Genomic DNA, 25,018 nt, shown 5'->3' on the forward strand with positions numbered 1-25,018 from the left:
CTCCATTCAGATCCCACTGCAATACAATTTTCTTTATTTTTAGTAAGAAGAGGAAGGGAGGGAAAGAGGGATTTAGCCTTCATTATCTATTTCCAGTCTACTGGGGGACTGGTCTAGTCTAACAATTTGGCCACTGTTTTAGGTTAGGTCTGTCACGGTATCATAGTAGCTTCCAAAGAGACTGATTAGAAACTTCCTTTAAAAACATGTCTATTTGGGGGAAAGCATGATTCTAAAAAGCTATAGGAGAAGACATCAAAGACAAAACAGTATTTCTACTTTAAAGAAGCTGATGACATACGTAGTTGGGAATATTCAACATGTACTCCAAAAAGAAAATGAAGCAACTTGTAAAGCAATGTGTTAATTAGCAACATCTTACTAACTTGTAGTTAGTACAACAGTGGGTTAAGTTACTGGATCCACTTGATGGCCATGTGCCTAATATCAAAAGGATGAAAGAGATGTGCTCTGTTTGTCTATTAGAGGGTGAGTGACAAGTGTAGGCTCGGCACCCTCACTCTGAAGCAGGCTTTTATCCTGGGCAGGAAATACAAATGTCGTGTCATGTCCGTCCCCCACCCCCACCCCCCCCCACCCCCCATTCAAGCCCTATTCTGGACCCTAGGCCACCCTATGGGCGCTCCAGTTCCTTGCCGTGTCTCAAGCTCTTGTCTAAACTCTAAGCCTAAGATTCTTAGTCCTTCTGGGCCACATCCTGTGTTGGATCCTTCACCTCTGAGCTCTGCTGCCAAAAACCTTCCATTTTTTGATCGGGTTGTTTTGTTTTTTGTTGTTGAGTTGTATGAGTTCTTTATATATTTTGGAAATTAACCCCCTGTTGGATATATGATTTGCAAATATTTTCTCCTAGTTGGTGGGTTGTTTTTTCATTTTGTTCATGAATGGCCAACAGGCATATGACAAGATGTTCAACATCACTAATTATCAGGGAAATGCAAATCAAAACTACAATGCGATTTCACCTTACATCCATCAGAATGGCTATAATTAACAAGACAAGAAATAACAAATATTGGAGAGGATGTGGAGAAAAGGGAACCCTCATACATAACTGGTGCAAATGCAAACTGGTGCAGCCACTATGGAAAACAGTATGGAGATTTCTTATAAAATTAAAAATAGAAATACCATATGATCCATATATCCCACTACTGAGTGTTCATCCAAAAACATGAAAGCAACAATTCAAAGAGATTTATGCATCCCTATGTTCATCACAGCAATATTCACAACAGCCAAGACATGGAAGCAACCCAAGTGCCCATCAACGGATGAATGGATAAAGAAGACATGGTATATAGATACAGTGGAATACTACTCAGCCATAAAAAAAGACAAAATCATGCCATTTGTGACAAAATAGATGGACCTTGAGGGTATTATACCAGGCAAAATAAGCCAGACAGAGAAAGATAAACACCGTATGATTTCACTCATATGTGGAAGATAAACACGTGGATACGGAGAACAGATTACTGGTTACCAGAGGGGAAGGGAGTAGGCGGAGAGTGAAAGGAGTAAAGGGACACATATGTATGGTCACAGATAAAAACTAGACTATTGGTGGTGAACACAAAGCAATCTATACAGAAACTGATATATGATATTGTGTACCTGAAATTTATACAATGTTATATGCCAATATGACCTCAATAAAATAATTTAAAAAATAAATTAAAAAACAAACAAACAAAAATCCTTCCAGACTCCTGGCCTATATGACTTACAGTACCTATAATACTTCTTTTTCCTTTGGCAAAATCTGGTTCCTAATTCTTCCTGGAAGGCTTTATCTCGTCACCACTCAATTCACAAAATAACACCTGCCCTTAAGAAAAGGAAGACAGGCCCATCGGAGGTAAGCCAATTTCAGAGCAGCAAAGGAGAGCACATAATCACTGGGAAGGCAATCAGGAGTTGTGAGGCAGTAGAGAGACAGAGAGCTCCTTGGCATCACAAGGGCTTGACTATGGAGGAGGAACTTCAGCTGGGCAAGATTTAGACAGAAGGGGAGATGACCCTTTAAGCTAAGGGGCGGCACAGGCAAAGGTGAGAGGAAATGCCATGGTAGGAGGGGTGTCGGGACCAGCAAGGACACAAGTCTGGCCAGGTGGGGGTTGCTGTTTGTGGTGATAAGATAGTAATGGGAAATAAAATTCAATATGAAACTCGGGTGAGAAAATAGTAATAAATCTTGCGGATTTCTGAGCTATGGCTGGTTTCTTGAAAGCAGTGTTTTTGAGAGGGTTAGCCTGGCAGCCGTGCACAGATGCAGTTGGTGAGGGGACAGACACGAGACCCAGACCACAGCCAGGAGACTGAACTTGTGCTCTAGACGGCAGGGGAAGAGTGTGTAAGTGGGAGAGCAGTGGTGGGGGTGGCAGAGAGGGAGAACAGTCATTCACGGCTCAGCTGGGGGGAAGTCAAGTGCCTACAGCTGGTGGGGTGGGCTCGCGAAAAACTGGGGTGTGTGCCTCACTCAAAGGGCCAGTCACTCCCAGCTCCCGCAGTGGAATGTGTCTCAGTGACGTCGATCTTCCTAGTTTTCAAGAGAAGCTGGAAATTCACAATTGCTAGTTTTATTTTTACGTGACATCTCCCAAATTTAAAAATCTGGCAGCTAATTCAAAAGGAGGTTAAATACTATGCTGGACAAACAGAGCTGGTCTGCAGGCTTGGGGTCTCCAGCTTAGACTGCCTCTAGTCTCACCTCCCACCCCAGGTGGTAGACCCTGAGCAAGGACCAGGGCTTGATGTTTTTGCACCTCCTCTGAAATGCTGGTACAATGGCGGAAGTTAGCAGACACTCACCAATGCTGGGGTACCACAGTGGGGTATAGGCAGGGTGTTCGGGTGGCAGCAGCCTCCCTCCAAGGAGGAGTATTTTATCTCTGCCATTCTTAGGAATGGTGATAAGAGAAAACAGTTTTAGTGGTTTTATTACTGTTTATAAATGCTCTACAGACAATGCACCCTTTGTTGCCTGTATCCCCCACCCCCCCACCATGGTATGCCAGTGCTAAATAATACCTGATTGTCCAGTCAGGACAGATGCCAGATAACCTTTGTTCTTTTCCAATTTGATCAATCCAAATATCAGGCTTACTTAGACTAGCTCTTCTCATACTTGTCTAGGAGCTTCTCTGACTACCTCATTCACAGGGATCTTTCTTATCCCTGAATTCCTTTAGCACAATACAGACCACATCCTACATTGTACTGTTCTCTAGTTATGTCATGTCTGTCTAGTCTTCTCAACAAGACCAAAAGCTTGTTGAGAACAACAATTGGACTTCTGAATTTTTATCTTACTTGAAGTTTCATGTTGCACTCAGCACAATACTGAAGACATACTTAACACCACGAGTTGAATGACAGGCCAAGATTTAAACCTAGATTAGAGAAATCCATGACACCTATTTTTACAGTATGTTTTTATACGGTTGCTGTTAGACCAGTCCAGGGCTTCCATGGCGTCCATGGCTTGGCAAGGAGCGATCAATAAGACGGCCACAAGTACTGTCTGCACAGAGCTTATGGTCTACTCTAGATTAATTCAGAACCTTCTCTGGCTAAAAGACAAGTTGGTCTGTGCTGAGGGTTTCTAGTAGTTATTTCTCCACGTGATACCTGACTTTAGCTTACAAAATATTCATCAGTCCTTTGCTGAAAAAACCTCTATTAAAGAATTCAAACACTATGGAGCTAAAGATTAAAGACTATGTGTTATAAAAAACACTATCCTAGAATTCAAGACCTCAATTTCTTTCATGTCTTCTATTTGCATTCCCATCAAAATAATTCCAGCTGGAGGGGCATCAGTCTGACCAGCCCATGCCCAGTCCTTCCTGGGGAATATGTAGACGGGCCTGGCACTAACACACTGGGCCTTACCATCAGTTTGTCTCTGTGAACTCCAGCAAGTGGACAAACGTGATGGATGACAAGTAATCTCTAGAAGCACAAAAGGCACTTTAAAGAGGTATATTTTATTTTACCCAACAGTGCAGGCAGATAATAAATAAATTTTTTTGGCCAAATTTAAAGTAATTGCTTTCTAGCTTCATTTTCATCTTTCAGTCATACAGAATTTAAGAGAGAATTTAAAAGAAAACAACTCCACTCCAGGCTAATGGGAACACTCAAAGGAAGGTACAATTTTTTTTGGAAGCAAGGAAGAGAGAAAAAGTGCCATGCTTTTCCTTTCAGTACTGCAAACTGAGAATTACATTTTGGCAAAAATGACCCTGTATTAGGGCTGTAGAAAATAAACTTTTCCTTAACCCCACCAGGTAACTTCCACACATTCCCGTGGGTGTTCTATCAGAGTGGACATGTTTCAGTTGCAGCACTAAAGGCATGACTTTCAGGTTTTATTTTCTCTAGGGAACAACAGTCTCAAAATGGTGTGGTAATCACTGCCCATAACTAGTAATGAGTTTACTTCATAATTTACATAATATAATGTTACTTTTAAAAAGTTTTATACATTTACTGTATTTTTAATGAGACTGAAGAATAATAAAGCACCATAGTTGGTCACATCCGGAACAACGTTTTGGGGAAGGAAATTGTATTGCTAAATGAGCAACAACAAAAAGGCATCATCTGCAGAGGTGGTCTGTAGTTCTGAGTGTGGGGTTTAGGAACATCCCATATACAGAACAGTGGGCAAAGGGCAACACGACCGGCCTTTGCTTCCCATTCCAGTGCCTGCAGAACACTGGCCTGCACACTCAACTTCTTCCTTCTCATGGGTTTGACCCTACACTCCTTCCAAAACATAAGAAGGTTTTGATCTTTAAACTAAGAACACATGGCCTGGATAGAAAAGATTACTTTTAAAACCATCACTTTGGGGCTGGCCCGGTGGCATAGTAGTTAAGTTGGAGCGCTCTGCTTCGGCAGCCCAGGGTTCTCAGGTTCTGATCCCGGGTACGGACCTACACACCGCTCATCAAGCCATGCTGTGGTGGCATCCCACATACAACACAGACGAAGACTGGCACAGATGTTAGCTCAGGAACAATCTTCCTCACCAATAAATAAATAAATAAATAAATAAATAAATAAATAAATAAAGTCTTAGTTGCATATTTTATCTCTATTAAAAAAATAAATAAATAAAACCATCACTTGATCATGTTCTGGTTCTGTTTTTCACATTTAATTCCCAAGGAAATTTGTTGATTACAATCAACAACATTTAAAATCCTCCTAAGACCCAGGAGAATTGTTAAGTTTAAACAGAAGTAACAGAATGCATTCATGCACCCAACACTTAAAGACCACAACTGCTACAAAATATAACTAACGAACCAAAGCGGGCTGTTGTCAGTCAAACCCTGATATGCTAATTCAATTTGTGTAGCTTACTGGTCATCCTGAAGCAATTTAGCACCTTCACCAATAAGAGAAAACCTCCAGTGACCTCCCACCCACAGGTACACAAATACAACAGAGAACCAGAGAGGTCTGTAGAAGCCCTACCTCCATAAAGATGCAAATTAAGATTTAAACAGTGTAACAATTGGCGAGAGCTAATCCTTTTACAGAGGTGTAAATGGCTATTGAGAACTGAATTCCGGCTGCTAGCTTTTGTTAAGTAGCATTACAGACAAGTTTCACCCAAGAGCAATGCCACCAATTCTGAAGACTATTGATAAAATAGTTTCATAAAGCCAGTGCAATTTGTTTACTCTGATATCAAGTTTCCTGACCATAAATCCAAACATGTAAATATAAACCACATCGAGAATTAGTGCCCTGGGAAAATAAACTGGGAGGAACTATCTCAAGCCTGACACCCGATGGCTGGAACAGCTGTATGTGCGGCCACAGTGAAGTCTGTATACGGGGTTTTGTTTGCCACACAAAACAGTTGTAGAAAGGACAAACACATACATAGTTAAAGAGTATTTTTCTTTTAACGGGCTGTCTTACAAAACCTATGTTTTGGTGGCTCCCTTGGTCCCCATTGTGCAGCCCCCTGGGTGGTCCCTTCCAGGGGGCCACTTGAAGGGAACACAATGCCAAAAATGAGGGAAGGAGGGGACAGCAACACAAAGGCCAACAGAGCTGGGCGGTCTGCAGCGGCAGGCTGCAGACTAGGGGTCAGCAAACAAGGCTCTCTGTTTAGCCCTGGAAACAAGGGCTCCTTCTCTATACCTGGAAACAGCGTGATTAAGCTGACAGCTTGAATTATGGGCTGCATTTTGTAGGGTACGGTCCGTCTGCGTTAAGGTCCTCTTTATTGTAGCAGAGGCCTCACAAGCAAAACCCTTGCCTTTTCCCCCTCTTTGGCTTCAAAACATCATTCTGTTCCATTTTAATTTTCAGAACTACTCCTTCTCCCATATCACCTTTCCTTTTTTTTTTTTTTAAGTTGCTTACTGAGGTGCTGGGAGGCCTGAGAGAATTTATAATAGGGTGTTTCCCTCTACCCTTAAACAGAGATAACCAGCCTGAACCCATAATGAGATTTTAGCAGCCGAGTCATTAGCGATGGCTGCATAAAGGATGATTCCTTTATGAAATGGATGTGTTCTTTTTTTTTTTTATTATTTATTTTTTACCCCAAAGCCCCAGTAGATAGTTGCATGTCATAGATGCACATCCCTCTAGTTGCTGTACGTGGGACACGGCCTCAGCATGGCCAGAGAAGCGGTGCGTCGGTGTGCAACCGGGATCCGAACCCAGGCCACCAGCAGCGGAGCGTGAGCACTTAACCGCCAAGCCACGGGGCCGGCCCTGAAATGGATGTGTTCTTAATTTGCTCTTTGATAGGTCTGTGGATCCCAAACAACACCTGAGTTGATAAAAATCCTCTTTGCTGGGAAGGTGAACACTGGAAACATTTACTCTTGCTCCCTGGATTTCCTTTAAATCAGCACAGATGTGTCGCCAGTGGGGTGTTGTCATTAGGGTGCTGGCTGCACCCTCCAATCTGAGGTGCACACAACGGATTTATGGAGCCAGTCACCTAAAGTGACCTAGCTTTAAATATCTGCTGCAAAAAAGAACATGGAGGGTAAATGTCTTATCGTACAACTTTATGCCTTTGATGGTGCTCAGGGCAAGCTACCCCAGGAAGCACCACTCTGGTATGCGGATTATTTCGAGCTGAAGACAATAAGGACTCAGAGAACTCAGGAAGAATATTTGAGTTTCCCCTCCCAAACTGCCTAAAGAATTTAAAACAAAAGATCTGTTTCAGGAAGGAGTTATTATCATGACTGCTATAAAGATAATGTAGGATAGAGGTTACAATAGAAAAGGCACCAACAAGCCCATCTTATCGGAAGCTCTGTCTCTCTGGCCACATGCTCTAGATAGCCCTGCGAGGAGTTACCAGACAATCATTTACAAGGGAAGTCTCCATTTGTAAAGGTATCTCCCTCTCTGTATTGGGAAGAGAGGGGATGACCTCATTTCTAGAGACTTATCAATGTAGAAGGTGAGGCCTTAAAACTGCATAATAAACCTTACTCTTGTTTATAGTGCTTTAGTGATAATCTCCTGTAACTAACACCCCCGCCCCCAACATCCTCCTTGTCTTTGGTTGGACATGGTATTTAAGACGAGAATCTCTGCTACTGTGTTGATAAACGCAGTGTCCCTGCTTTCTCCCATGTATACATGTTATTAAACTTGGTATTATTTTCTCCTGCTAACCTGTCTTGTTATTTGGCCAGCCATAAGAACCTTAAGGAAAAGGACAGAGGGAGATTCCCCCTCTTCCCCCGACACCTTTCAGAAATGTAATACAATCAGGCCTTGTATTTTGACTAAATTTAAAGAATACTATGAACATAATAAATTTTTTTATTAGACATTATCATAATTGGTTCTATAATTAAACTCTAGAGGGCGCTTTTTGTAAAAGGGCATCTGATATTTTCAGGGTAGAATCATCTTTGCTGGAGCTTAAGGACTAACAGAGGATCATAAAACAAAACACCAGACTTTTGCTGTCACACGGCTCTCCGTCTGTCTCCACATGTGTGTATGTGCCGGTGCGGGTGTACGTGCCTCTGTAAGAGAAGAGACAAGGAGGACCAGACTGGGCTGGCAAAGATTATGCTACGTGAGGGGATCCAGGGAGAAGGCAAATCAGAAGGCATGATGGGATGGTGGATGGGCTTACTGAGGGCTCAGGCAACGTTCAGACTCTGAAATAAGTTAGTATGTCACTTCTCTGGGATAAGTGAGTCTCCTTAGAAGCCAATTAACTCTGATGAATGGGAATGGGGTCTAGGGCAGTCACCCTCCACTGAGGGAGAGCTCAGACCTGTAGGGCAGGTCCCTCCCTGGGTTCTGACTCAGTGTTCCGGGCCCACCTCTATGATGACAATGAGATGGGAGTGGCAGCACCCTGGGAGGGCACCAGCAGGAAGGAGACTGAACACTTGGCTATTAATGATTGCCTCCTGCTATGTGAGTATGGTAGAAATCAAAGACAGAATTACTGACAAAATTGTGCTGGTTTTCTGCTGGCTCCTTCAGAGGGCCAATACTGTATTAAAATGAAGAAGCTGAATCAATTTATTATTCAAATGCTCATTCACCTAAGAAGCTGCTAAAAGGAAGCCAAAAGAAACAAGAAAGTGAATGATAACAAACCATCATTATGAATGAATAAAGGGGATTAACCGGGAGGAAAGGCAGGCGGGATGCAAGCTAGGAAATAATGCCCTCCTGGGTAGACCCTGGGAGCCAGGTGAAAAGGCTTCTCGTCAGTGTGAAAGTTCAGGGGATGTAAGACAAGCACATCCCCAATTCCAGGTAAGTACACCTTTCAAAACAGCAGAAACCAGTTTCAGCTGTGCCCATGATTACAGATGTAATAATGCTCCAAAACAACCATGTCCAGCATACATCCATGTAATATATAACATCTGATCAGCAAGCACCATCAATCCCAGACCCAGCACTGGAAATTCTTTTAGGGATTCAATTATCCTAGAAAGTAGTGCTTTTCAATGTTTAAGGTGGCAGAACACCTGGAATTCTTAGAACTTTCTGTAAAATATCATGAAGTACTGATATACGTCATTTCATCACACAAATTAGGAACATTTTTACTAGCGGACAATGAATATACAATATAAAAATCAAACCACTAACACAAATACCCATGATGAAAAACCAATCTATCAAACCTAACAGGATCAGCTGATTTCACATTTTTCATTATTATTCATTTGGTACTCTCATTCATTTTCTCTTCCAGTAGGCAAGCTATAGCAGGTAACCAAAGTTTTATTAAAATAATTTTGAGGAAGTTCTCAAAATTACAAAGATTTATTTTCCTAAAAATTGGAAAAGACCACTTGACTCAATAGCAGGAGAATTCTACTGGAATATATCTGAGAATCACTGCACTAAAGAAAACGAATCTAGCATTGTTTTAAGCAGCAGATTCAAACACACTTCCAGTCCACAAAAATGACAAGCAAATTAAAATGAATTTACGCTGACAAAGGAAAATAGAAAAAAGTTAGACAACTAGTTGAAGGCCATTAAACACAAGGTGTTCAGAAGTGCTCCTCACATCTCTCTTGTAGGTTAAAGTAATACTGTAAGTCTCCTAACTGGGACTCAAAACAGTGAGATTCAGTACAAAAGCACAAGAAAACATATCAAGGTCTCACTTATTGCTTTTTGAGTTTTTCTTATCTGCTTGGCCTATCTGCACAGATTCCCTCACAGAAGCCATCACTGAATGGAAGCTTTCCCACTCAGTTATCAAGCTCAAATGTTCCTTATCAAATCCCACCTTAAAATAAGTTTCGTTTTTCTAGAAGCCTATCACCAATAGCTCAACAACTGCTCTTCAAAAGGTGAGAAATACAAGTTTAAGAGAATAAAAGGGAAGATGAGCCATAAGGAACTGATCAAGTCTAAGATCAAGGTGCTGGCTGGCTTGGTTCCTGGTGAGGGCCCACTTCCTAGCTTGCAGACGGCTGCCTTCTTGTTGTGTCCTCACAGGGCAGAGAGAGGAGGAGAGCTCTCTCAGGTCTCTTCTCATAAGGGCACTAATCCCATCACGAGGGCCTGACCCTCATAACCTCATCTAACCTTAATTACCCACTAAGGGCCCATCTCCAAATACCATCACATTGGGGGTTCAGGCTTCAACATATGAATTCTGCAGGGACACAACTCAGTCCATAAGAACACCGCTGCCACCATCTTGTTCCTGGCCTAAGGATGAGGTCAGCACTGAGGATGACAGAGCAGGGAAACGGAAAGGACCTGGGTCTTTGATGACAAAAGTGAAGGGCAGTATCAACCAATCCCAGGGCCTGCTTTACTCCCGGACTTCCAGAAATAAACAAAAATGTGTTTATTGTTTAAGGCAGTTCGAGACAGTGTTCCCGTTATTTGTAGCCTGGTATATCAAGATAATTAATAGGTAAATGTTCAACAAGGCCAGAAAGCCAAGTTTGAAAAAAGAACTCTGATGGATGGCTTTTCCATAATTCAAATTTACATTTCATTGAAAAGAATTTAAGGGAGGTATCTTAAAATGACGATCCTACCCCTGTCACTCTGCTCCCCTACCATGTCTCCTTTTTATAAATACCAGTAACAGCAGAATCTTTGCTCTTGGTGTGGCTGGGCCAGCACAAAGCAGGATCGAGGGGCTGTTCATGTGCTGGGTGTGGAGGGATAAGAAAAAGACCCCTGTAGCCCCTGAATGTGTTCCCCTGGCCTGCAGTGGTGCTATACTCTGCCACATGAGCCACTCCTTCAGCTGGAGTGACCAACAGTTCCCTAGACATGGGCCATGCTGGTCTGTCTTCAGGCCTGTGCTCCAGCCATTCCTCTCTTAAAATCTGGAATGGCTAATCTCCTTTCATCAGCCAAACCAATCACCATGGCTATTCTGGTTTTCTATTGCTTGTAATAGCTAACCTGAATTTAGTGGTGTAAAACAACAATCGACAACTTTTTGTTATGCTCATGGCTTCTGCGGGTCAGGAATTTGGACAGGGCACAGGGCAGGTGGCTTGTCTCTGCTCTGCAATGTCAGGGACCTCAGTCTGAATATCATGGGGTGATGTGGAACACAGGTGACTGGAATTATCTGGAGGCTTCTACACTCACATCTGGAGCCTGGGCTGGACTAAATTCAGGCTCAGCTGGGCCTGCTGACTGCAACACTGACACACGGCCTCTCCCTGAGGCTTGTTTGCTGTTAGCCCCACTTTCTTGGAAACCTGGCCATATTCCAGTCTCTCCTACCTTATTTGAATCTTAAACAACCAAGACTTGACCCCTAGAGTCTCCTCTCCAACTTTTGAAACCATAGGTAAACTTGTTCCACTCAGAATAAACTACTTTTAGATCTCAAATTTGTATTGAAAGAGGTCTCATTTTTCTGCAGCCCTCGTGGAATTTGGGCTGCTGGTTCCCTCCCTAGCAGAGATGCAGGCCTGCTATATTCTCTCATCAGCCTCCCTAGTCTCTCTTTCCCCCTGCCCTCCCTTTCTCCCTCTCCCCAATCGCCTCCTCCCTCCTCTCCCTCTACATCTCTTATTTGGCTCCCGGAGTGCTGGGATAGGGCCTCTTAACACTCCATTGAGACATCTCCCCAAAAATGTTGTAACTCACTTAAACATCAAATGATAAGAGGGATTCTAGGAAAACAGTGGCAGCACAGCCTTTATTTTTAAAAATCTCCCTGAATTCCCTTATATAAATATAAAAAAAAAGATAGAACAACTAGGAGAGCAAACCAAAAATTCATGCATAATATCTATGACAAAATTATGTGACAAAATATGAGTGAGTGGAACAAACTACTGATAGCAACTAAACCCCCATTATATCTGCAATTGTACAGAAGGAAGTGGAGGGACAGCAAAAGTATGAATGACGTTCCTGAGAATGCAAGAACCTCCACATCGTCAAGCGGTACTCACTGGCAGGCTGAGGTGAGAAGGGCAGCCCATCTGGAAGGGGGCTGCAGGTCCATTTCAAGGGTTAGAACAGAGGGACTGCGGTAGGTGCAGGAGCAATCCGGGCCCTACCACTCCAGAACCTTACCAGTCTAAGTGCCCTTTCAGTAGAGCTCTGCACTGAGGAGAAGCTGCTGGGAGTGAACTCTAAATTGAACTTAACTGGGACAATAACGGCAGAGGAAGAATCTTCCCATTTCAAGTGGAGGAGGGGAAAAGAGCCAAGGGATCTAAGAAAGTAAGAGGCCACATACAAACATTCTGGGAGAACAACAGAAGAGGGAGCTCTGGAGCCATAAAACTAGGAAAGCCAGCCTGGCCCACCTGCCCCTCCTGAGTGCAGGAGAACTCCTCTCACCAGACATAGGCCCAGAAAAGATTCCAGGTCTCTTTATCAGTAAAGCGCAGGTAACGACACCTCCACTGCATAGGGCTGAGGCAGCAGATGAGATAATGTATGTAAAGCAGCTGGCACAGCATCGGGTACACAGTAAGCACTCAAAGATGATCGAAATTATTACCATTATTATAAACATTAGCATATCAAGTTTATATAACAACCTTAAGCCTAACTCTAACAAAAGATTAAAGATTTCAGTCAGGCCACAGTGAAGTGTGGTAAAACACCACTGTCCCACTCCAGAGGACATTTCCCAAGTTGTCCACCCCGGACTCAGCACCCTCCTCCGCAGAACAGTACTACCCAGTACATAATTGCTCAATTCTGCCTCTCGCCTTCCCTTTCCCCAGCTGCAAGCTGACCCTTTTCCAGCTGCTCACACATCCTTGCTTCAGAGAGCCTCTTACAGCTCCCTGGTCTACGATTTTCCTTTATGATCAATTTTCCGCCCTGATTATCTTGTTTCTGGAAGGTATCTCAGGTTTTAGGAAAACTTCTGATCACACCCAATTGGATGATGATTTCCTGGTTGAACTCGCAGACTTCTGGAGCCTCGCTGGTGACCTCATGTACTGATGCTAAGCACAAGCTCTACTTACAGGGCATCATACCCAACACTTCTCAGTGAAAAGGGCTAAATAAAACAAACTGTCCATTTTGTCAGGATTCTGATTCATTGATGCTAGAAATTAAATTTATCAAATTGCTAAGAGTCAGAGTAGGAGAGACAGAAGCCAAGTTCATTTCTGACTTAAAAAAAAAAAGAGGTTGGCCATTCCCTTTATATGTCATGTATGTCCCTGCATCTTGACTTCCAGAACCACACTATCAGATTACCATTAACTATCAAATGCCAACATGTGCCAGCCACTGTACCAGGTGCTTTAGCTGAAAAAATCAATCTGATGAAGATAGTAAACTAGAACTTTGAAGTCAAATTTAATTAGTCAAAAGATGATACTGGTCAAAAGGAGATCCAAGACTATAATCACAAAAGGTCATGGCTCTGCCAGTCTTCCTGTGGTCTAGAGCAGGGAAAGAGAAAGAGAACATTCCAAACAAATCAGTAAGTTCCTGATTTGTTTCTTGTGATCCTCTCTAGTTAAAGAAAGGGAATTAGGGACAGGGCTAGCCTGACAGGAGAAATAAAAGGGAACAGGTTCATATTCTGGATAATTTTTCATAAATGTGTACAAAACATAATATTCTGAAATCACATATTCTCCATGTCAGCAGACGGTTATGAGTTTGGAAGGCTTTCTAGTAACCACACATAATAAAATAAGAAAGTACTGTGTATAATCTAAAAGGACAAATTGTTAAAAGACTTGGGAGGGCTCATCACAAGGAAAGAAAGATGAAATGGAAGGGGAGAAAACTGTTCCACCAATAGATTTAAAAGGTAAAAGACAAACTAAATTAGAAATGACTTTGTCAAAGCTATGCATTTCATAACTAAAACTGAAAGTGGCCAAACAATATCTGGTTTCCCCGGCCTTCAGAAAGGAAGCAGCAGCCAAGTGGAAGCGACTATGAGGGAGAAGGGAAGAAGAGACACCAGGTAGGCTTCAGGGTGCTGATACTATTTCTTGACTGGGTGGGGGTTACCAGCTGTGTTCACTCTGTGATAATTAATGGAGCAGTACACTCATGATTTGTTCACTAGTATGTAGGCTATACTTCAATAATAAAATTCATTTTAAAAAGAGCACATGACAAGGACTTCTGCTTCTTGTAAAGGCATCCTAGGTAATGCAGGCCAATCCTTGCACTAAGAACAAAAAAAAGTATAAAAAATATCTCTTTGATAGCTTAGAGAGATAAGGCAGTGATGAATTACAGGATCAAAACCTAGAAAAAAAGGAAATTCAGAGAGATAAGCCTAACATCTGGGGCAATTTTTCTTTGAAGGGCATGTGCCAATTCCAGAAAAGGCAGCTGAGAGTCTGAGAAGCTGAGTGGAGCTCCAGGCAATCCCACAGAGTGGGAGAATAAAAACTGAAGTCCAGGTCTACCAACGAAGGGGAACCCTAATAAATCACCCACACTTTGAACTGGAACTTCAAAGGGCTGCTTCCTGTGGATAATGGTGAAACTGAGTCTGGCCCTCAAAGGGACCAAGGCCTGGCTTCACACTGTCTCAATTCTTCAACCTGGATGAAAGGGACCCAGGATCACTTGTGCCCCAGGCGCCTGCCAGAAGCAAATGCAAATCCTCTTTAGAGGAGGAAAACTTCCTTGTCCTCAAATCACTCCCAAAATGCTCCTACACAATATCCATTCAAAAATTGCCAGAGATTTGAGAAAAACAAGACAAGAGTGATTAAAAAGCGAGAGAAAGAAAAGAAAACAGAAGCAGACCCATGGGGAAGAAATGGAGATCCAGTCTCTAAGGTACTTATACTGTCTGGAAAGAAAGTAAAAATATTAATTAACAATAGATTTTGAAAGGTCAGAAACTTATAGATGAAACAAAAATTAGTAAATATATAGGTGATTAGAATCATGTAATTATTAAGCTCGAGCTAACGGAAACATACAGAACCCTACCCAATGAAGAGTGAATATACATGTTTTCAAGCATTATGGGCATTTATAAACATTGGCCATTACTATGGCCAATCAACAAAGACCAAAGCACAGATGTTGTTCAGAACACATTTTCTGCCAACAATGTGATAAAATTGGAAATCTATAATGAAAAGAGAATCCTCTTTTCCCCTAATATGTTTAGAAACAACCAAAAATCATTTTACATAATACCTATGTCAAGAAAAAGATATAATAATTATAAACATTTAGATAATTAAATTAAAATACTTAAAACTGAATGGGAGTGATAGCATTATTTGTCAAAACCAGTGGGGTGCAAGTCAAGCAGTACTTACATGGAAATTTAAAGCCTCAAAAGTATATGTTCTAAAATGGGAAAGATTGAAAATTAGGCATTCAACTCAGTTAGAAAAAACCACCTGGTAAAACCAAGCAAAGTAAAAAGGGAATAATAAAGATAATAACAGAAACAAACGAGATTTTTAAAAAGCAACAGATGGGATGAAATCTGATTATTTGGAGAAATTAATAAAATAGACAAATCTCATGCAGGATTGATTGATGAAAAAAGTTGGGCAGACATAAAATTATGAATGAAAAAGAAACATAATTATTGACACGGTAAAAATTCTAAAATATAGGGTCCAGCCCCGTGCCCTAGTGGTTAAGTTTGGCATGCTCTGCTTTGGCGGCCCAGGTTCAGTTCCCGGGCGTGGACCTACACCACTTGTCGGCAGCCATGCTGTGGTGGTAACCCACACCCAAAATACAGGAAGACTGGCAACAGATGTTAGCTCAGGGATGATCTTCCTCAGAAAAAAAAAAAAAAAGAAAAAAAGAAAAAAAAATGTAAAATATAAAAGCTGCCCACAAATTTGAAAACTTAAAAAAGTATTAAGAAACTAGAAAATTTTTCTAGTACACTCTACATTTTCAAAATTGACTCAAGATGAATGAAAACATCAATATATGTATAAGAATTTAAGAAACGGAAAAAGTAGACAAAAATTGAGAGAATTTTCATCAGTGCACCTGTCTTGCAAGAAATGTTAAAAGTTCCTCTGGTTTAACCTCTGCAGGTGTTCTCAGTATCCCCGACTCCTGTCTTTGCTCTAGGGCACCCACCTCTTCTGACTGAGGCCAGAAGCCTATGGTGAGAAGGGTGGGAAAGGCTGGGGAACCAGGTTCAGGTCGGTCAATGGAGACTTCTTTTAACATCTCCCGCACAGACACTGAGTGACAGTTAATGCCTACTTTGCTGACCATCTGGTCTGAGGACTGCTGCCCTCTTGGAAGCCTGGTTCTGGACTTTTAAAAATTTAAACCAAAATAAAGATAAGGAAAGTCTTAGATTTTTCAGATCAAAGTAGGTGAGCTAACAGGAGAGGCACAGGCAAGACTGGGGAATGAAGTGCCAGGCAGAACAGGAAGGGGATACACTGACAGCCCCACCTGCTGGCACCAGGTTATCTTTTCAAAAGTGTAATGCACAACCTTACTTTGGGAACAAAAGCGATCATTTGTGGGGCAGCAAGAAAAAGCTCAGGGGGCCACTTGTTGAGGGGCAGAGGTCAGGTCCAGGAAAAACAAGAGACAGTGGTGAAGAAAAAAAGCAAGTGAAGCAGACACCTGAAGGCATCATCACATCTGAAGGAACACTGAATCGATAAACATGCTGCCAGCTCCGCTTAGAGTGACTTGCGGGTAAATGCTACAAGAAACACAGTTTTATGCAAGAATTTCAGATGCAAGAACTTCCTTCCCATATTTAACTTTGAAGAGGGGCTAAATTAAAATCACTAGAGGAGATTCACTTCATGTGATCACATTTTTATGACCCTGAGAAACCAAGGCTTTCACTTATTTAGTGTAAAAGGCAGCATTACGTTTTGCTTTCAGCCATACTCCAGGGGGGAAAGAACAAAGCAACTCTGCGAGTGCTTTGCTCGGGCTTGAAGAAGGGCACACAGCACTTCCTCAGCTTATTTGAGGCTGGAAGGCACAAAAATCAATACGGACAGAGCCAAAGGTCAAATTGCCACCGCTTAGTTTTCTTTTCTTTTCCTAATTAAATAATCTCATTTGCTTCTGGAGCTTCCTTATTCAACCTAATGAAATATTATCTCTGATATTCCAGTTTTTTAGGCAGTAGAGAGTTACTGGGAACCAGCCCAGGGTATCAGTTAAGAATACAGACTCTGGACCCAGACGGCCGAGCTCAAAGTACACTGAGCCACTTTGTGACTTTGAACATAACTTCTCTGTGTCTCAGTTTTCTCCTTTGTAAAAGGGTAATGATGATAGGAATAAATGGATTATTATAAACAAAGCTTTTCACAACAGTGCCTGGCACAGAGTGGGTGCTATTGAAGGGTATATCACCATTATGATTGTGATTTGCATGGTAGAGCACAGAAATTAAGAGCATGAATTCTGGCATCCGGCGGTCAGTTCGAATGCTAGCTGCACCTCTAAGGTTATTTAATCCTTCTAAACCTCACTTGAAATACTCCACTTGGCATCTGCAGCACAACTTCTTCTCGGTTCTCTTGATTCTTCCCTGCAGCTTCGCCTCAAACTCCTTTGCTGTTTCCTGCTCATTTTCCTGACCTTGAATGTGGAGCCAGGCCTTGGGCTGCTTTCCTATTCACACTCATTGCCTAATGTTCTTCTCAGGGTCCACGGCTTTAAAGTGCATTTATACTCTGATGATTCAGTAAAGTTGCAGGATACAGAATCAACATACAAAAATCAGCTGCATTTCTATATAACAATCCAAAGAAAACAATCCCATTTACAATAGTATCAAAAAGAATAAAATACTTAGGAATAAATTTAACCAAGGAGGCAAAAGACTTGTACATTAAAAACTACAAAACATAGCTGAAAGAAATTAAAGAAGACACAGACAAATGGAAAGATATCTCATATTCATGGATTGGAAGATTTAATATTGTTAAAATGTTCACACTATCCAAAGTGAGCTACACATTCAATGCAATCCCTATCAAAATTCCAATGGCATTTTTCACAGAAATAGAAAAACCAATCCTAAAATTCATATGGAACCACAAAGGACTCTGAATAGCCAAAATAACATGGAGAAAATGAACAAAGCTGGAGGAGTCACACCTACTGATTGCAAAACATATTACAAAGCTACAATAATCAAAACAGTATGGTACTGGCATAAACACAGACACACAGACAAATGGAACAGAATAGAAACCCAGAAATAAATCCACATATATATAGTCAACTGATCTTTGACAAGGGCATCAAGGAGGCACAATGGGGAAAAGATAGTCTCTTCAACAAATGGTGCTGTTATTCACGTGCAAAAGAATAAAACTGGACCCTTATCTTACACTATACACAAAAATCAACTCAAAATAGACTTAAAAATCAACTTAAACGTAAGACCTGAAACTGTAAAACTCCTAGAAGAAAACATAGGGGAAAAGCTGCCTGACATTGGTCTTAGCAATGATTTCTTAAATATGACATCAAAAGCACAGGCAACAAAAGCAAAAATAGATAAGTGGGCCTACATCAAACTAGAAAATTTCTACACAGCAAAGGAAACAATCAACAGAGTGAAAAGGCAACCTACAGAATGGAAAAAATATCTGCAAACCATATATCTGGTAAGAGGTTCACATCCAAAATACAAAAGGAACTCTAACAACTCAATTGCAAAAAACCAAATAACCTGATTAAAAAATGGAGAAAGGGGGCCAGCCCGGTGGCGCAAGCGGTTAAGTGCGCGCGCTCCGCTGCGGTGGCCCGGGGTTCGCTGGTTCGGATCCCGGGCGCGCACCGACGCACTGCTTGGCAGGCCATGCTGTGGCGGCGTCCCATATAAAGTGGAGGAAGATGGGCACAGATGTTAGCCCAGGGCCGTCTTCCTCAGCAAAAAAAAAAAAAAAAGAGGAGGATTGGCGGCTGTTAGCACAGGGCTGATACCCTCACAAAAAAAAAAAAAAAAAAATGGAGAAAGGATTTGAATAGATATTTCTCAAAAGACGATATATAAATGGCCAACAGGTATATGAAAAGATGCTTAACATTACCTATCATCGGGGAAATGCAAATCAAAACCACAATGAGATATCACTTCATACTTGTTAGGATGGCCATTATTAAAAAAAAAACGAAAGAAAAGAAAATAACAAGTATTGTTGAGGATGTGGAAAAACTGGAACCCTGTGCACTATTAGTGGGAGTGTAAAATGTTGCAGCCGCTATGGAAAACAGCATGGAAGTTCCTCAAAAAATTAAAAATAGAACTACCATATGATCCAGCAATCTCACTCTGGGTATTTATCCAAAAGAACTGAAATCAGGATCTCAGAGACACAGCCTCACTCCCATGTTCACTGCAGCATTATTCACAATAGCCAAGAGGGGGAAACAAACTAAATGTCATCGACAGATGAATGGATAAAGAAAATGTAGTATATAAATGCAACGGAATATTATTTAGCCATAAAAAGAAGGAAATCCTGTCAGATGCTACAACATGCATGAACCTTGAGGACATCATGCTACACGAAATAAGTCAGTCACAGAAGGACAAACACTGGTTGGTTCCACTTATATAAGATATCTGAAGTAGTCAAATTCATAGAAGTAGAAAGTAGAATGGCGGTTGCCAGGGGCTGGGGGAAGAGGGAAATGAGGATTTACTGTTCAATGAGTATGAAGTTTCAGTCATTCAAGATGAAAAAGTTCTAGGGATATGGTATACAACAGTGTGCTTACAGTTAACAATATTGTACTGTACATGTAAAAATGTTAACTTTTCAATAAATGGTGCTGGAACGGGATATCCACATGAACAAAAATGAATCTAGGCACAGATCTTACACCCTTCACAAAAATTAACTCAAAATGGATCACAGACCTAAATGTAAAATATAAAACTATAAAACTCCTAGAAGATAACACAGCAGAAAGCCTAGATGACTTTGGGTATGGTGATAACTTTTTATTTGTTTATTTATTTTTTATTTTTTTGTGAGGAAGATCAATCCTGAGCTAACATCCACGCTAATCCTCCTCTTTTTGCTGAGGAAGACCGGCTCTGAGCTAACATCTATTGCCAATCCTCCTCCTTTTTTTTTTTGTTCCCAAAACCCCAGTAGATAGTTGTACGTTATAGTTGCACATCCTTCTAGTTGCTGTATGTGGGACGCGGCCTCAGCATGGCCAGAGAAGCAGTGCGTCAGTGCACGCCCGGGATCTGAACCCGGGCCGCCAGTAGCAGAGTGTGCGCACTTAACCGCTAAGCCACGGGGCCGGCCCTGGTGATGACTTTTTAGATACAACACTAAAGACATGATCCAGGAACAATATAACTAATAAGCTAGACTTCATTAAAATTAAAAAACTTATGCTCTGCAAAAGATAACATCAAGAGAATGAGAAGACAAGCCACAGACTGGGAGAAAATATTTGCAAAAGACACATCTGATAAAGGACTTATATCCAAAATATACAAAGAGCTCTTTAAAACTCAACAATAAGAAAACGAATAACCCAATTAAAAAACGGGAAAAGATCTGAACAGACACCTCACCAAAGAAGATATACAGATGGTAAATAAGCATATGAAAAGATACTCAACATCATATGTCATTAGGGAACTGCAAATTAAAACAAGAAGATATCATTACATACCTATTAGAATGGCTAAAATCCAAAAAAACTGACAATAACAAATGCTAACAAGGATTATAGAAACAAGAACTCTCATTCATTGCTGATGGGAATGCAAAATGGTACAGCCACTTTGGGAGACAGTTTGGGAGCCTCTTATAAAACTAAACATAGTCTTACCAAACAATCCAGCAATTGCACTCTTCGGTATTTACCCAAATGAACTGAAAACTTACATCCACACAAAAACCTGCACATGGATGTCTACAGCAGCTTTATTCATAATTGCCAACAATGTGGAAGTCACAAAGATGTCCTCCAGTAGGTGAATGGATAAACTGCAGTACATCAAGACAACATAATATTATTCAGCACTAAAAAGAAATGATCTATCAAGCCGCAAAAAGACATGGAGGAACCTCAAAGGCATATTACTAAGTGAAAGAACCCAATCTGAAAAGGCTACATACTATACGATTTCAAGAATATGACATTCTGGAAAAGCCAAAACTATAAACTGTAAAAGGATCAGTAGTTAGCAGGGGGTGGGGGTGGGGGTATGAATAGGTAGAGCACACAGGATTTTTAGGGCAGTGAAAATACTCTTTATGATACTATAATGATGGATACATGTCATTATACATTGTTCAAACTCATAGAATGTACAATACCAAGGGTGAATTGTAATATAAATTGTGGACTTTGGGTGATTATGATGTGTCAATGCAGGTTCATCAGTTGTAACAAATGTACCACTCTGGTGTAGGATATTGATGATGGGGGAGGCTATGTATGTGTAGGGGCAGGCGGTATATAGGAAATCTCTGTACCTAATTCTTAATTTTATTGTGAACCTAAAACTGTTCCAAAAAATAAAGTCTTAAAAAATGTTAAGAGGATAGATCTCATGTTATGTATTATTTTATTTTATTTTATTTATTTATTTTTCCCCCCCTAAGCCCCAGTAGATAGTTGTATGTCATAGTTGCACATCCTTCTAGTTGCTGTACGTGGGACGTGGCCTCAGCATGGCCGGAGAAGCGGCGCGTCAGTGCGCGCCCGGGATCTGAACCTGGGCCGCCAGCAGCGGAGCGCGCGCACTTAACCGCTAAGCCACGGGGCCAGCCCTGTATTTTTTTTTAAACACAAAAAATATATGTATATCCAGAATTTGACACTTCTCACTGCTGCCACCCTGACCCAAGGCACCACCACCTACTCCCTAGATTACTGTAATATTCTCTAAACAGGTCTCCTTGCTCCCACCCTGTCCCCTACAGTTCATTTTCCATTAAGCAGCCAGAGTGGTTCTTCACCTCCCTTGAAGCACAATCCAAAGTTCTTCCGACAGCCTACAAGACCCTTTGTGATGTGGCCCACTGATATTTCTCTCACTCCATCTCCTACCTTCCTCACTCACCTGTTGTGGTCCAGCTGCACTGGCTTCTTTGCTGTTCCTAGAAACACCACGTATGCTGCCACTAGAGGGCCTCTGTACTTGCTGTTCCTGCTGCATGGTATTCTCTTCCTCAAGATATATCCCACTCATCTCCAAGACACTGAAGGAGAGAAATGAAACATAAATTGATAAACAAACAAATATACCAGGGTGAAAATTAAGGTAACAAAGAATAAAGCAGGTTAAATAGACAGAGAAGGCATGGGTACAATTTAATGTGGCTTACTCTCACTCACTTTAGATCTCCTCTCAAATGTCAAATCACCACAGAGACTTTCCCTGAGTATCCTACACTAAATTGCATCTATGCATTCTCTATGCACTTAACCTGCTCGTTCTTTGTCATAATATTTTCACACAGATTGTTTATTGGTTTGTGTTTTCTTCCTCCCCTCCACACGCATGATCATAAATACCATAAGAGCAAGAGTAGTGCCTGGGACAGAGTAGGCACTCAGTAAATATTTAATGTTAAATGAACAAAGTCCTATACTAGCTATCTATAGACTCGTAACAAACTACCCCAAAGCTTTGTAGCTTAAAACAACAACCATTTTGGGGCCGGCCCCGTGGTGTAGTGGTTAAGTGTGCGCTCTCCGCTGCTGGCAGCCTGGGTTTGGATCCCGGGTGGGCACCACGCACCACTTGTCAGGCCATGCTGTGGCGGCATCCCATATAAAGTAGAGGAAGATGGGCATGCATGTTAGCTCAGGGCCAGTCTTCCTCAGCAAAAAGAGGAGGATTGGCATGGATGTTAGCTCAGGGCTGATCTTCCTTACACACACACACACACACAAAAAACAATAATAAAAAAAAAAAACACCACCATTTTATTATATCTAATGACTTTGTGGATCAGAAAATCAGTCAGGGCTTGGCTGAGTGGATTCTTCTGTTTTAGGTATTATTGAGAGAGGTTATTCAGTGATATCAGCTGGTGGATGCACTTGGTAGAGGGTCCAAGAAGGCTTCGCCTACATGTCTGGTACTTTGGAGGGGATAGCTGCAAGGATGGGCACAGCTGGGACCACAGTCTAGAGCACCTACACATAATTTCTTTACCACGGCAGTCTCAGAATAGTCAGACTTCTTACATGGTGGTTCAGGGTTCCAAGAACACATGTTCCAGCAAAAAGAGTGGCAACTGCACGGCCTTTTATAACTCAACTTTGGAAGTCATAGAGGATCAATTCTACCATGCTCTATTTGGTTGAAGCAGTCATAAGCCCATCCATATTCAAGGGAAGGGGAGAGAGATCCCATCTTTTAATAAGAGGAGTGTTGAAGAATTTGCAGCCATATTTCAGATTGCTACAACCCCATACCTCACAGTACAGAGCTTTGGGCCTACTAGGTATTCAGGAAATTTTGGTTGACTCAAAATGGAATTACAAAATGGGATTTTCAACTAAGGTACTATAACTAGAAGAGAGAACAGTTTGGTTCTTTAATACAGGGGTTTATAAAAAATAATTAATTTTAAATGGTCTACATAATTTCAAAACCAAAAAACTAAACATCAAACTCAAAACAGACCATCTATGAGGGGCTCACCAATACACTGGACATAGCTGAGGAAAGAATCAGTGAGCTTGAGGATATGTCAGTACAAATTTCCCAAACTGAAATGCAAAGAGAAGGAAGAATGAAAAAAAAATGGGACAGAACATCCAAGAATTGTAGGATAATTACAAAGGGTGTAACATACAAGTAATGGGAATACCAGAAGGAGGAGAAAGAGAGAAAGGAGCAGAAGGAATATTTGAAGTAATAATGGCTAAGAATTTTCCGAAGTTAACAACATATACCACCAAACTACAGATCCAGGAAGCTCAGAGAACACCAAGTAGGATAATTACCCAAAAAATCTACACCTAGGAATATCACAAAAATCCTTAAAGTGTATGCACCTAACAACAGAGCATTGAAATACACAGGCAAAAAGTGATAGAACTGTAAGGAGAAATAGATAAAGCCACTATTATAGTTGAATATTTAGTCACCTCTGTCGGTGACTAACATATCCAGCAGGTAAAAAGCAGCAAGGATATAGCTAAACTGAATAGCACCATTAAATTGGATCTAATCGACATTTATAAGATACTTCATCCAACAACAGCAAAATACACATGGTCACATGGAACGTTTGCTAAGACAAACCACATTCTGGGCCATAAAACACACCTCAACAAAGTTACAAGAACAGAAGTCATAGAAAGTATGTTCTCAGACCACAACAGAATTAAACTGAGATCAATAACAGAAACATAGCTAGGAAATCTCAAAATATTTGGAGATTAAACAACACACTCCTAAACACATGGGTAAAAGAGGAAGTCTCAGAAGAAATTTAAAAATATTTTGAACTGAACGAAAATGAAAATACAACTTATCAAAATTTGTGGGATGCAGTGAAAGCAGTGCTTCCAGGGAAATTTATAGCACTGAATGCACACATTAGAAAAGAAGAAAGCTCTAAAAGTCAATAATCTAAGCTCCCACCTTAGGAAACTAGAAAAGAGAAGAGCAAATTAAATTCAAAGTGAGCAGAAGAAAAGAAGTAATAAAATTTAGAACAGAAACCAATGAAATTGAAAATAGGCAAACAATAAAGAAAATCAAAAGACAAAAAGCTGGTTCTTTGGGGAAAAACCCAACAAAATGGATAAACCTCTAGCCAGGTTTATTAGTCTGCTCAGGTTGCCATAACAAAATATCACAAATTGGGTGATTTAGACAACAAAAATTTATTTTTTGCAATTCTAGAGGCAGGGAAGTCCAAGATCAAGGTGTCAGCTGATTTGGTTCCTAGTGAGACTTGCAGATGGCCACCTCTCACTGTGTCCTCACATGGCAGAGAAAGAAAGCTCTGGTGTCTCTTCCTCTTCTTTTAAGAGACCAGCCCCATTGGATAACGGCTTCACCCTTATGATCTCATTTAATCTTTATCATCTC

The 25,018-nt window shown here is 41.1% G+C and overlaps 1 protein-coding gene across 1 annotated transcript in view; it reads right to left on the minus strand.

Annotated features, from left to right (window-relative positions):
- The window catches only part of LOC131402511 (centrosomal protein kizuna-like), a 66,830-nt gene that overhangs the window by 35,843 nt on the left and 5,969 nt on the right, over nucleotides 1-25,018 (minus strand).

Source organism: Diceros bicornis, unplaced genomic scaffold (genome assembly GCF_020826845.1).
Source record: "Diceros bicornis minor isolate mBicDic1 unplaced genomic scaffold, mDicBic1.mat.cur scaffold_122_ctg1, whole genome shotgun sequence".
In the NCBI taxonomy this organism is placed as follows: domain Eukaryota; kingdom Metazoa; phylum Chordata; class Mammalia; order Perissodactyla; family Rhinocerotidae; genus Diceros; species Diceros bicornis.